Source organism: Melozone crissalis, unplaced genomic scaffold (assembly GCF_028551555.1).
Source record: "Melozone crissalis strain CALT ecotype California unplaced genomic scaffold, PUWL_Pcris_2 ptg000005l_1, whole genome shotgun sequence".
Taxonomy (NCBI): domain Eukaryota; kingdom Metazoa; phylum Chordata; class Aves; order Passeriformes; family Passerellidae; genus Melozone; species Melozone crissalis.
Genome location: NW_026535783.1, coordinates 25,144,878 through 25,159,300, shown reverse-complemented (window position 1 = coordinate 25,159,300; position 14,423 = coordinate 25,144,878). Strand labels below are relative to the sequence as shown.

The window sequence follows — 14,423 nt, the reverse complement described above, 5'->3', positions numbered from 1 at the left end:
ATGCTAAATAATTTTTTTCCTATTTTTAATTTTCTTTAATGTGTTTTTCTCTCCTTGTAGATAGAGATAACTATAATGATAAGGTCCAAACCATGATTTAACCTATGATTTCATCCAAGCCAGATGCCATATAATATGCTAAATGCTGAGACAAAACCACCATGCAAACACCATTGCGAGCCCAGTTCTTCAGATATTCATAAGGCTAAGCATTGCAAAAAATCTGAAAGAAACTTATTGTAGATACCAAATCCAATAGGAAGAGCACTGTTTGAATTCTTGCTACAGAAACCTCTGGGGGCCAGTACAGTTACTGAAGGAAATCTTTACAAGACAACTAAAAATGGCTGAAACATTTTGATACATTTAATATTTTATGTTAAATTTTCAGTGATTCAAAGATTTTTTAATTTCATTTGAAGAGGCACAGTCTTTACTTACAATACAGTTGAAGGTAAATGCATAATCATTCTTGTTTCTATAGGAACTCCTTTTTCAGAGGTAATGACAAAGAAAGTATGGTTGTGATCTTTTTCCTTCCTTTTTCAGGCCTTATGGCAAAATAGAAGTACAACACCCTTTCAAAGTCTCTTTCCAATTAAGAGCTAATGGGCACTTTTGAAAATGCTTTTAGATTGCATTATGCACATACCTCCTGAGAGGAAAAAACAAGTCTCTTCTGCTTCGATTTTTATATGGAGCCCTGACTGAATGGCCAGCAGTATGGAAACATTTGATTTCTTGTTCTGCAGTGCTGTTTTATCTCTTCTGAAAGCCAAATACCTACTAGTGAAAGGAAATGGTAGGCTTCCCAAGCTGCACTAAGGTTGGGAATCTTACTGCAAAAGTACATTTTGTGATTCACAAAATATGCACAATACTTTGAAATGGTCATCACAACTGAGATTTGACTGAAGAGACACAGGAGTGCTGTTAAAGCTTCCTATTGCTCCATTGTTTAATGAAGTTCCTTTTGGTGATCCCTTCTGCTTAAGTTTCAGTCTTCAATTTTTTCCAGATCTCACCTGTAGCATCTCCTTTCTTCAAGAGAAACTCCACGGGCCCCAGTGATAACCTGAGCATTTTCCTGTTCCTATTTTTAGTTTGTAGTAATTCAGTCTTTATGCACAGTTATCCTGCTTCATCTTCCACTTAGAGTAACACCCTAAAGGTGGCAGTATTCAGAAGAGACTAATTTATTGTTGACAATACACTTAGAGTAGATGAACTACTTTATCTTGCTATCTATACACCTTCAGAACAATTACACTGAACTGGCAAATTTTAAAAACATCTATATGCAATATAAAATTTCTATGGGGTATTAGTGCAATTTCCTCAGAAATAATTGTGCTACTAGCACTCCACAGAAATCATAGAAATGTGTTGCAACTACTGTGCAACAGCTGGGACTCAGTACTAAATAACATATTTGGGTACTCAATTTGAGACCAGTTCAAGGAACATTGCAATATGTTGTCAGTGCTTTATAAAAATGGGTTAATTCAAAGATGTCAGTCACTTAATTGCTTTTGAATCCAGATAACAGGCTGTTTATTTTATGAAAAATAAAACCAGGTATCATTTTACTGTGTTCTCCCAACCTTGCAGGAACTCTCAATCATTTCATTATGGATCATTCCTTCTTATTGTTTCTCCCTGTAATATAGTATAAACCAAAGTTCTCCTGTGTGGATGTTTAGCATGATTCTGGATTAATAGTACTGCATTTTACTGATGAGTGCATTATACGTATTATAGCATGATCAGATGTTGGACAGGTAACTAGCTGGCCTTTGGCTCATCTCCCTATTTGGGTGGCTTATGACACAGAAGGGGCCAAGAGGAAACAGAAAGTCTTTGTAAGACTTTAACCCTAAACACTTGGTAAGAAATTAACCCTAAAGCTGACTAAAGAAGCTAAATGGAAAAGCTTCTGCTGTAAAGACAACATTTTTCTTATCTGTGAAGTATGGCTAACTACCAGGGCTTCTGCTTGGGGATACTGCTTGAAAAAAAAACCAAACAAAAAGCCCAAACACTTAACCTTGGACACTGGTGGTAAAAGAATAAATGCTATATTTCACTTGTGTAAGTTTCCTTTATTCTGTGTCTTCCACCATATGGGTTATGTATGTTTACATTTACCTCACACCCTCTTATGTTAGCAAAAATCTGTGCAAACTGTGTATGTACACACACTCATACGGTTATGAAAATGAAGGGAGAATGCAAAATGTTGTACAACTCACAGTTACTATTTGATTCTTTGAAACTTTCATGTCACTGCTCCTACAGGTAAGTAAAATTCCTCAACTACATCAAGTTTTCATCCGTTTTATAATATGCAGGTTTCTGACGATTGCAGCCTCCAGAAGCTTTCTACAGACAGGGATATGACAGGGATAGGACTTGCTGCCAGTAAAAAAAAAAAACAACAAAAAAACCCAAAAAAAACCAACCAAACAAACAAAAACTCCAAAAAAAACCCACAAAACAACAACAACAAAAAAAAAAAACAAACAAAAAAAAACCCCAAAAAAACAAAAAAAACCCCAAAACCCCAACAGATCATCTTAGAATCATGTTAGGGACCTCGTATTGCTGCTCATTGCTGCTCCTGAATTGCTCAATGTAAACCTGACACTCCGTGTCCGCCATTAAAAAATGTGTTAAATCCGACTATTTCAAAGAGTACAAAGAACGCAGAGTGAGGTACGGAGCTCCAAACCCCACGCAGCACTAACTTCGCAAGTGCAGGGAGGAACGGGGCCAGCAACAGCTCTTCCATCAGCAAACGCAAGCCAAGCAAGCGACGAAGAGGCTGGAGACGCCCTCACACCACCGACGCGGCCAGCGTCCTCTCCGCAGTACGGTCCCGGGGAAGCCTCGGACGCGGCCGCCTTCAGAACACAAGGCCGACGGCGACGATCATCGCTCCGCAGCTGCACCCCCGTCCTGTCGAGCCCGTGCCCGCCGCCAGAGCCCCGGCAGCCCTCGCCTGCGGGGCCTCCCTGAGGCCCCCTCGCCCTCCGCACAGTGCCCTCCTGTCTCCCGCCGCCTCTTCCGAAGCGTGCCCGGAGCGGCCCCGAGCGGCGCCGTCGGGCGTGCATCGGGACGGTCCCGGTGCGAGCCGCGGGGTCCCGCCGGCCGCAAACTCGTGCCCCCTCACCGCGCCGCCCCTGAAATGGCCGCCCAGCCGCGCGGGACTTCCCTCCTCCGCGACCCCCGCCCCCTCCGCTCCCGGGGGAGGCACATCTCCCGAACCGCGGCACCCCGCCGAGCCGGGGTTGCCCCGACCTCCGCGCCGCGGAGCCGCCCCGCTCTCCCCGGAACACGGCGGGGAGGGAGCAAGGGTGGAAGATGGGGGATCAACCGCGCCGCCGCCCGCGTCGGGGAGGCGGGGGCACCGCTTCTTGCGGGGCTGTGGGGGCGCCGCACACGCTCCCTCCTCACGGCGGGGAGGGTTAATAAAGGCCGGCGACCGGCTGCCCGCGGCCGGGGGCGCCTCTCCGCGGCCCAGCAGTCACCGGCATAGGGGTGGCTCGGTCGCTCGCCACTCCGCGAACCGCTCTGCCTCCCCGAGGTGCCGCCGCTGCCTCGGCGGGACTCGCCGGCGTGTGAGCCGCCGCGCGGAAGGAGCCGCTCCGCCTCTGACAGAGACGCGCCCCCTCCTCCCCTCCCCACCGCCCGCCCGCCCTCACCTCGAGCTGGCGCTGCCTCCCCGCTCTGCCGCCGGCGCCTCGCCCGTTCGCCACTGCGCCCCGCTACTGTCCCCCTGGCGCCTGGCCCCGCCGAGGGGCAGGTGGCCAGCCCAGCCCTCTCCCCCGCTGCCTGCTGCGGCTGCTGCGTCTCTCGTCCCCCGCTGCAGGGAAGTCGCAGCGGCGATTGCCAAGCGGGAGGAGAGGACAGGAGAGGAGTGGAGCCGCCGGCGGCTCGGGCAGCGCGCTGCGTCTGGGTCTCCGGGAATGGACTGGGCTTCGTCCTGCGCCTCACCCTGCCCGTGGAGACGAGGGCGGTGATCGTCCGCCCAGCCCGCCAGGGAGGAGAGCACCCCGGTTAAATGTCACGGCTCCCCGTCCGCTCCCCGCCGCCACCCCGCGCATCGCTCACCTCGGGAGGGGGCTGTGAAGGTGGCGGCAGAGGCAGCCTCGTCTGCGGCGCGCCCCACTGCCGCTCGCCGTGAGGGAGCGCCCCGGCAGCCGCCAGGTAAGCGACGGGAACCCCCCCGGTGCCGTCGGGGGTAGCGGCCGCCGGGAGTCCGCCCGTGAGGGCAGAATAAGTTTCGCGGAGGGGCCTCTGGAAGCGAAGAGGATCCTCGCGTCGCGGGGGTCTGCGCCTCCCGATGCGGGGGCTGCGGCGGCGAGAGTCGGCGGGACGCGGTGCAGCAGAGCTCTCCACCGCCGCCCGCCCCGGCCGCCTCGTCCCCGGGCCCCCGAGGGCTCTTGGACCAGCGGCGGTCGGCGCTGCCCGCCGTGGTGAAGGGGGGTGTCGGGCTGCCCCAGTGGCGGGTTGGGGGGGCGGGACGCCGTGCCCAGCATCACACCTTCCCTGGGGAAGAGCTTTCTCCGCCGGGCGGGGAACAGTGCAATGGGAGCAGGAGTTCTCCGGGGGCTCCGAGAGACGTGACACAAACACAATAGTCCTTTGTCACCAGTGAAGAGATGCTTCTACACCTGTGTCCGCTGCTGTGGTGGATGTGCTCGCTGGAGTACGTGCATCAGTAAAGTGGGTCTAGGGGGGTGATGGTGCTGCTGCACGGTGAAGGCACTGTTTTACCTTCTGCACAGCAAATCCAGAATAGCCCCCCCTTTTAGGGAGCTGCTCGAAGTACATGCAGGTGCTTCTGAACATACCTGGAAGAAAAACAACGGCAAGAAAATCATCCACTGATTCATCATTGTCTAGTCTCTTGAGTCTAAAATATAATATTTTGCAAGTCCTGTTCTATAGTTGCTGGAGTAAACACCAGTGCTTTGAATGTTCTTAAGCATTTTCCCATCTAGCTTTCCTTGCCAAGCAAAGAACTGCAGTGTGTTTTTATTACATGCTGCTGTTTTAAAATACTGTTATTTCAAAAGATTTTCTCATTAAAAAAAAAACAAACAACAAATCTCTCACATAAAAAGCAAAACGTCTGAGCACAGAACACTTAAAAAATAAATCAGATCTGAACTTGCATTGCTTGCCAAGTGCTGGGTGGTGGTGATGGGGGCAGAAAGAAGCACACAGCTTTTCTGTGCCTTTGTCATGAAAATGAGCCATGCAGTCTTTATTTCAGTCAAAACTACAGCACTAGGGAATGGAAGTGAAAATTAGTTTGCATAGTGTTCATGGAGGTAAGCCATAACCTGTAAAGCCATGAACACAAATTTTCTGAAGCCTTACCCCACTTTTTATAGTGACACATCTGGAATCAACAGATCTACAATGTAAAGTATGTGTAAGATTTTACCTCAAACCAATGTATATGCCCTAAAATAACGATCTAGCATTTAACTTACCATTCAGAACCACAACAGCTGCCTCCACAAGGAAAAAAAAAAAAAAAAAGCGCTAGGAGGTAGAATAAAAGGATACGCTTTCCTGAGCTGCTACCTTCCAGTGAAAAGCCTAAAATTAAAAGAGATGGTCTCTGTTCCTTCTGTATGCAATCAAGGCACCAGTAGTTCCATCAGAGGCTACACCCTTTCCAGGAAGTGTTTCATTGTAGAGTCGGAGCTGCTATGTGTTCTACCTTACTGTATAATGTGCCACACAGAAGAGTGTGCTAATATCAATATGATCCTACTCCTACTATATATATATATATACACATGTAAATATCCCAGCCAAAATGGGATTTGGGATTTGGGATTTTTTCTTCAGATCAGCAGTTAAAATGATTGACTCCTCAGCTACTGTACCACCTCCTTATTTTTCTTGAAAAGGAGTGTTTTTGACAGTAGCTAATATATGTGAATCAGAACAGTGATACTATTCATTTTAAGTAAACAGAATATCCCTGAAAACTGCTTTTACTGCTCTGAATTCCCTCTTCGGAGAGTATGAATAACACCTACATAGATTGAACAACACAAGGTGTGATCAGCTACATAGAAACAGCGTGGTTTGGTACTATAACAGGTATCAGATCTTTTGTTACTGTTCTAGAATCCAGACATTCTGTGAAAGGGCTCTAGGAGAAAATGTTACCCTGCGTAGTAGCAGCAAGAGGTGAAAAAATACAAAGTATTAGAGAAGCTTGTTAGCTTAAGGAGCTGTCCGCAACTACTGTGATTAATACTCTGTTGGCGCGCTACTGTGAACTAATACCAGGATTTGGGTATCCTGCAGTTAAGAAAAAAGACCAAAGTAACTTGCCCTTTGTAGTTCTGAAGCCGTATCGTTTTTCTCCAACACAGACAGTTAAGGAGGTCTGAAGATTGGAATATCAGTGGCCCTGTGCCGAGTTTAACAATGTAAGTCTATGTTAGTGCCTTTTTCATATCTTGTGTTAAGGCCATTCAAATAACATAAACACAGAGTGGGTGTGGTTATTGGAGAGGGAGGGTATCGATAAGGATTCTAGGAGGATTCCTGTGGTGATTTTTCTAAGTCATGCTGATATGACTCTTACTTGTTTTTAGAGGTTTTGGTTTTTTGTTTGTATACCTTTTGGCTGTCTAAACCCTAGTGAATAAAGTGGGGGCAAAAGGATTAAGGAGTTCTAAAGGCTCTGTATATAGCTGTCTGTTGGTTTATTGGCTTGTCCTTTGTGAGAAGCTGGATTTCTTTATAGCTGTTTCTGGTAATTAAAAATCCAGATGATGGACAAACGATCAGTTTTAGTAAATCTATATGATATTAGGTATGTATATTGCTGCATTCTCCTATTGCAAAGGAGCTTATTTGGCTACTAGTACTATGACACATTATGCTGAGTGCATTCTAATTCTCTGTGCTTTCTCTTCATTTTTTGTACAGCTATTAAGGAAATTTAAGAAAATTATATTTCTAAGTAGTCAATGATTGACATGCCTCTGTCATAAGGCTGATTTGGCTAAGGTGTGTCTAATTATGAATCTTTTTAAATTATTGCTCATTTCTAATTAGTACAGTGACTACTTTAACTGTTGATTTTCCAAAATGTTTTAATCTCATGTGGTTTTAGCCAGATACTCATTTTTTCCACCTAATTTGAAAGCATAAAATCAAGACTTTTCTTCTTTTCTGGAGAGTGTGGCCTTTCTGTTACTTAGAAAAACATTAAAATAGATGAGATGATTCTGTAAAGTATGGGATTGAAATATTTGAAATATATAGACTCTGGTCTTCAAGATATGCAATATACCAATCAATGTTTTCTGTGCTGAGGTATCAATATTATTCCTGTGAGATATGCTGAGTAGAATTCATATTTGAGCTGCTTCCCATATTATAAACCTTTTGATTCCTGGGGGACAATTTCATTTCTTAATGATGAAAATCTGTGGAGGAAGGAAGATAAACTGTCATCTGTGTTGTATAATGACATTTTGGTGGCCCATTTTCTGTTGTTAAAATGCAAATCTTGTGATTTTTTTTTTTTCTATCAGAAACGATTCTATGAAGCAGTAGTTCATGAGATTATTTATAAACATACTGATCAGAGCTGCTATTTGATTAATGTTCTAGATCTCTTATTGCCTTATCTCTTATTGCTTTTGAAACTGGAAGTAGATACTTGTATCAGCAGACTGTAGGCAATCTTGTTCTATATTGATATACTGTTAATGTTTTCAGATTGATTATTGTTGTAAAAGTCCTATTAGGTCAGTATGGATATTTAGTGAACACCTCTTCTGCGTGGTGGAATTAGTGGACCATTCAACCCATCTTTCAGAACTATTCCTAATTACATGCAAATAGGAATAAGGGTGCATTGCAATTAATATTTTATAGAAAGAAGAAAAGAAGAAAATTTTAAGAAAATTCTATAAAATATTTTATAGAAATATTTTAAACTGCTTCTTATTATTGATTTGCACTTCTGCTAATAGTTTTCTCATTCCCTTCATAGTAGGCAAGTGTTGCAAGTAAATGCCAAAATTCTACCTGAGTTGGTGTATTTTAAATGGCATAGTCAAAGTAGGTGATTCTTTAAAAAAAATTCAGAAGAATAAATGTTTCTGAAGGAAATGGATATCTTGGTTTTCATCTGATGGTCCTATTACATTTCCTAAAAATAAAGAAAACTGAGAAAATTGGGTTTTAGTTGGGCAAATAAAGTGACATAATTTATTAGCTGTCAATCTCAAAACTAAAGTTGCAATGAAAGAAAAAGGAATTGAGTATTTTTCAACTTTTGTCATCATTGGAAGTAAAACTATAATGTATTTCAATGGAGTAAAGAGAATCATCTTCAGCAGAAATATTTGTTTCTATAAAAATATTTCTTTATTGTGGGCTTTGTTTGATTAACTGCAAAATGCCTGTCCTTTGGTCAGATTGAGGAAAAATAATTATTCTAAAGTCCTATTTCTTTTTGTTTAGCTAGTATTTATACAACAGTACTATGATTAATATTTTATAATTTTTAATAAACATGTTTTATTTCTACTTTTTTTTAATAAAATTTGCATGGCTTCTTAAAGCCATTATTCTTCAGGTGGACACAGATTCTTTTAAATGGTAGAAAACCCCAAATATGTCCTGAAAAACTATTGGTAAGAAAAATTAACCCTTACTTTTTTAATATTAGAAGTTATAATTTAGAAAACTGCTTTTGTTCTGATATGAATGTTTAACGCCTAGGAGCAACCAGTGGTCACTAGTTAAGTTTGTAGGAATTAAATAGCACTCCATACCCCTCACTTCTCCCTGTCCCTCAGCTCCCTTTAAGCTGACCTGTCTTCAGTGTTGAATATTTGTAAGGGCCATGGGGTGGCATTTACTGAGGCAGGCCAAAGACCATCTTTGAGCTGTACAAATGAAGATCTCCATCTCTAAGGGAAGAGTGGGATTTCACTGGAGTCTGGTGTTTTTCCTGTAACTGAATTTAATATGGGGAATCATGTCACTAGAGAAACCAAATAGTCTGGTCTTAGAACAGGACAGCTACTTAGATTGTCATCCTCTGTTCACTTTCCAACCTGAAGAAATTTCATCCTATTATTTCCTTCACTTTATCTTGTTTCTGAGAAAACAAAAAGTTTTCTTGAAATGGTATTTATTTCTCAATTGCTGCAATTCATTAAATGCATTTCAACTCATGTTTTGGTGAAGTGTTTATGAAATAGTGGTAGATGCTGGTTGTGAAGAGTTTCATGAGAGAATTTCTTGAGGAAAAGCTCACTTTGGCATCTTCAGAGTTCTGTTTCCTTTAACGTAGAAAGGTTTGTGTTCTTCTGTGACCAGTCATCAAGCAGATTCCTATTCACAGCGCACATGAGCCTCAGCAATGATATTGTCCCATGTTTGCCCTACACCTTTTGCAGGCCAGCATGTACCAAAGTCAGTTAAAATCATCAAAACTCCACCACATCTGGAATGCATGAGTTCTGCAGGCAGGTAATGCATGTGGGAAGGACACAGACAAAGACTCAACTGTGTTTTATCGTGTTTATAGAGACTGAGATAACCTCAAGAGAGACAAAAAACAGAAACAAACTCCTTGGGAAGAAGAAATTATGCTTCCCTTTAGGCCCTGGAGAATAAAAAGGAGGGAGAGATTTCAAGATTGTGAGATTTTACAACTCTGCAGACCCATAGTTGGTCTAGTTAACACCTGTCAGACATATTAAAGAGGAGATACAGTTTGTGGCTGTTTGTGACAAAATCTCATGTTTCTGAAGTGGAAAGGACTAGGAAAGACTGAAGCTGGAACAGTGGAGTGTGACTGGGAAAGAGAGAGCCAGACAAGCCCGTGGCCTCTCAGCATCAATTTGCCTTGATGTTCTCAGAAGTAACCAATTACACTTATGCTTGAACACTGTGGTTCAATTTTCCAGGCATAGCAGTAATTGTCCTGAAAGAGGAGACTGTGTTGCTATTCCTTTCATAGGTGTTAGAAAGTGTTGAGATTCAGAAAGCCACTCATCTTCAGTGGCCCTGTGTGAGTACAAGACTTGCTTTAGATATCCCTCTGAATGCCTCCAGTGCTGTATGTAACTATGAAAACCAGAACAATTATAAAGAAGAAAAGATGAGACTTACCATTCTATTAAATAGGAAGTATTACTTTGACCATTAGTATCCGGAATAGATTTTTGATTTGAAAGTCAGGAAAAATGTAATGGCAATAATGTATGTGGGGAAGAACCATTGTGGAAGTGGGTTGTATTTGTGGCAGTACATGAGGAGGTAGTCTGGAAGAATATGCAGAATTCTACATTAGCCAATGGCTCTATAGGCTTTATAGTATACTTTTGAATTATTTTTTTTTGTTTTGTTTCTTTTTTGAACTACGGAGTGGGAGTAACCAAATCTATTGAGAAAATAGCTGTCTCATGCCAGCTTTTCACTGTTCTATTCCCAGTGTAAACTGGAGCACATTGCAATGAAAAAGAAGCACTTTGGGCTATAGGCAACATGTGGAAGCAGATATATTCATTTACTGTAGTGAAAGCCTTCAAAGAGCAAGAGGACCAGTTAAATTTGAGATAAAATTCCTCTGTGCTCACAACATAAACAGACCCTAGTGCAAACAAGAATTCATTCCAATTGGGAATGGATTCAGTTTGCTAGAATAGGTTATAAAGTAGATAAGTAGATTCACATAAGCTTAAACCCCAAGAAATTCTTGTTTCTGTTGTCTCCATAGACAATGAGGAGGAAGTAATTATCTTAGAGTTAATGCAAAGGTAGTGTAAAGATGTATCAAGGTAAAAGGCAGTGGAACAATTGTAGAAATTAAACTGCAGTAAATAATAAGCTTGCAATAGCTTGCTTCTTACATTTCTAAAGGAAATGCATAGCTGAGGGCCTGAGTGACTTCTGAATCTATAATTTATTTTTAAATGCTATGTCTGATCTGGAGGATAGCCACTTATTAGGAAGAAAAATTTTGTCAGGAATTTATGAATAGTAGTCAAACCCCGAGGAAATAATTCAGAAAAATAGATGAAGTCAACATCTCAAAATATCTGGATGAACATATCAGGAGGATATGATTGCTGCCCACTTTAAGGGGACAAATATACAAATACGCTGTAATAACAGTCTTGTCCAGCTTCATTCCTACTGCCAGCATGGCTTAAAGTGAATGTACAGTTGCATTCTTATTATAAAGTACTTTTCTTGCTGATAACATTTCTTCAAACTGTTCATATACTGTTTTAAAAAGCTTGATTAAGGGAACAAAGTTGCATGGGTGTTCTTAAGAAAAGAAGGAGATTGTAAATAATTTAGTTTTTTTTATTCTTTGCAACCAATGCTTCTCTGTTTTTCTCAGACTGTATTCTGAAAATGGAAGTTGTGTTGAGCCATTAGGTCTCTCCTATTCTTTTAGGGATAGAGTTTCCAGAATAGGAGTCATTTGGGGCTTTGAAAAAAACTAGTTCTTGTAAGAAACAGATATAATTTCTACTGTGACACAGACGTAATTAACTAGTGGGCAGTGTTATGCATTGGGGACTGCAAAATAAGTCATCAAATTACTCCTGTCAAACAATTACTGGGGAAAGACAAGTTAAAAAGTCTTACACATTAAAAAAAAAAAAAATTAAGAACTCTACAAAAATCTTGCTAAGATTTATTCAGTAATTATTTTGTACTTTTCTTTTGTGAACAGTTTTTGCAGTTTTGAAAACAGCCAAAGGTAAAAAAAAGAAAAAAAAAATCACTGTGATGTATAAGAAATTAAAACCCTGCATGTACTTAAATATTAACATGCTAAAGCTTCGAAATGGAAAAAGTAGAGATATGATAAAGTTATATGATAATAAATATTCTAGTTTCTATGATTTTTTCCCCATTAGACAAACAAAAAATCATGTGATGAGTAAAGAAATTTGAATTACTGTCTATTTAAAAATTAATAGTCCATTAACCAGACAGTATTGAAGTAAGAATATCAGGATTTTTTTCCTAAAACCATAAAGGTATTATAGCCAGGCAAAATCTTTTAAACAGCACTAGAAGAACAAAGCACAAGTAAAAAAAAATAATAAGAGTGCTCTGAATGTCATAAAAAAATCTTTTGCACTATGCCATGTTGCTCAAGTGCTTCTCCAGATTTGGGAGATTTATCTTTTCCTGTGGGGCTTTAGCTGTTGGCTGAAGCTATTTACATTGCTCAGAAGGAGGGGTACCAGAGAGTAGGAACCATCAATTTAATTGTTGCACCATTGGTTACTGCACCACTAACCAACCTGATTTACATGGCTGTTTGACCAGTACACGCTACTCTTCATAGCCTTGCTTAAAAACAGCTCACTTTGCTGTGTGGGTAGACAGTAGCCTTCAAATACACCAACACCTTGGTATAATCATGCAGTGTGTTATAGCAATACACCATCTTGATATTAGATTGTACAACAACCAAATCTGAGTTTTTACTTCTGTTTAATATTTCTTGATCTTACTTAAAATCCTTTTATAAGTGTTTGTTTTTTTGTTTGTTTTTTTTTTTTTTTTTTGTTTTCTCTTTAATTTGAATATACATCAGGTGAGAGTTGCAGAGAAGAAATTATGGTTAGATTTAACAGCTAGGAGGTTCAAACAGCTAACTTCTCATTCAATTACGGTAACAGTACTGAATATTTGGTGCATCTAAAGATAATGGCTTTTTTTCACCGCTGCCTTTTATAGAGCAAAGAAGCTATTGCTTGGTCTGCAGTTTAGAGACAGTTGTTTATCTAGAAAATGGAGTTACTGGAAGTAAGGAAATGCTTCCTATAGAAGAATCAATCTTCATCATTGTAGATGTTCTGTATGAGTAATGTATGTTACATCCATGGCTGCTGGAATTTACATTTAAATATGTAATCAAGGTCACCGTGTAATCAAGTTTTATTTTATTCACATTCTAGCACAGTATTATTGATAAATTGAAGAATACTAAAAGAGTGTCTGTAATGTATTGAGAGCCTAAATTTCTGTTTTAATTCCATCCATATGGTGCTTTTGTTGGTACTAGTAGTATTTTATATGCTTTCTGGACATATGAAAAAATCACTGTGCAAGGATGGTAGAGGACATGTGGAAAACTGGTGCAATTCTTAAACTCTCTACGTTTGATTGAAAGAGATATCATTATTGCTGTCTTCCAGTACTTTCACTCTGGACATCTTCTTGGATCAGCACAGAAGTAAAAAAGGAGAGCAATGAGATACTGAAAGCCGACATAGCTAGAAGTTCCTGAAACTTCTTCAAATGTGGTGTCAGACATGCAAAGTCAGTTTGGGCTATATAACACATATGCTTTCTTCAGCAGCTGTCAAAATAGAACATGTTCTGCTGTAATATTTATTTGAAGGCAATATGATCATATTTCTGATTTGAAATTGGGAATAACTCTGGAAATTAGGTAATGGCTTTGGGGCTATGACAAGTTACCAGTACCTTATGTTTCATATAGGCTATTCAGCTAACAAAACTTTATAATTTACTGTTTGTTGAGCATTTATGAAGCAAACAGAAAACTGCAGAAAGTAATCTTGTAATATATACATAGTAATGTGGTCCTTTCTGTTGATCTAAATTAAAGCAATTACATTTTAAACTAACCAGAAGGATTTACACTAGAAAAGCTTACTGAAATTTACAGTAAGCAGCATAACTTCAGGTTCTTTTGAAACTTCTGCTCTACCAGTCTATGTACACACATGCAGAAATGACCTGCTACTCTTATAATAAAAACATACATCCATTTAAAAGTTTAGTATATAGTTTTGCATACATTTTGATGCAAATTTGAAATCTGAATTCCAAAATAATATTTCAGTGACTTGTAGTTAGTAGATGCCCTATGAGGAAGCATGCTATTTTTTTTTAAGAGCAACTGGTAATAATGAAATATTCCACAAAGTGAAAGAAAAAAACCCAATATTTCAGCTTTTTTTCAGTATCTTCCATGCTTGGATTCTTACATTTTTATACAAGAAATCCAATATTTAAGAATATTTATGGTCAGGGTTCGCTTAGAGTACAATAGGAGCATTTTCTGCTTCTGTCAGGAAAATAATTTAGACCTGTGTATGAACTATGTAGTTCTCTCTTTCTCCTGCAATTTAATTCCAGTTAATAATTACCAGTACATCCTTCAAAGGGAACAACAGAGCTACTGCTCACTAATACTTATTCTGTGCTATTTGTAGAGCACTGGAAATATTAACTCCTTTCTTAACAGTGCATTGTGACCGGTGATGGTAGTTTCTTCCTTTGGATCTGCTACCAGTAGCATTTCTGCTTTGAAATGCAAATGCTGAGCTCTCTTGAAGTGGTAAGTGCATGACCTCTGA

General features: G+C 40.5%; 1 protein-coding gene across 3 annotated transcripts in view; it reads left to right on the top strand.

Moving 5' to 3' along the window:
* Positions 1-4,125: 4,125 nt before the first annotated feature.
* Positions 4,126-14,423, top strand: part of LINGO2 (leucine rich repeat and Ig domain containing 2) — a 475,184-nt gene continuing 464,886 nt past the window's right edge. Inside the window, exons 1-2 of one of the 3 annotated variants that reach the window (XM_054286363.1) lie at positions 4,126-4,209; positions 6,405-6,461. The gene's annotated coding sequence lies outside the window, so the exon portion shown is untranslated. The remainder of the gene's footprint in view (positions 4,210-6,404; positions 6,462-14,423) is intronic. The other 2 variants (XM_054286373.1, XM_054286371.1) reach the window with 2 other exon arrangements.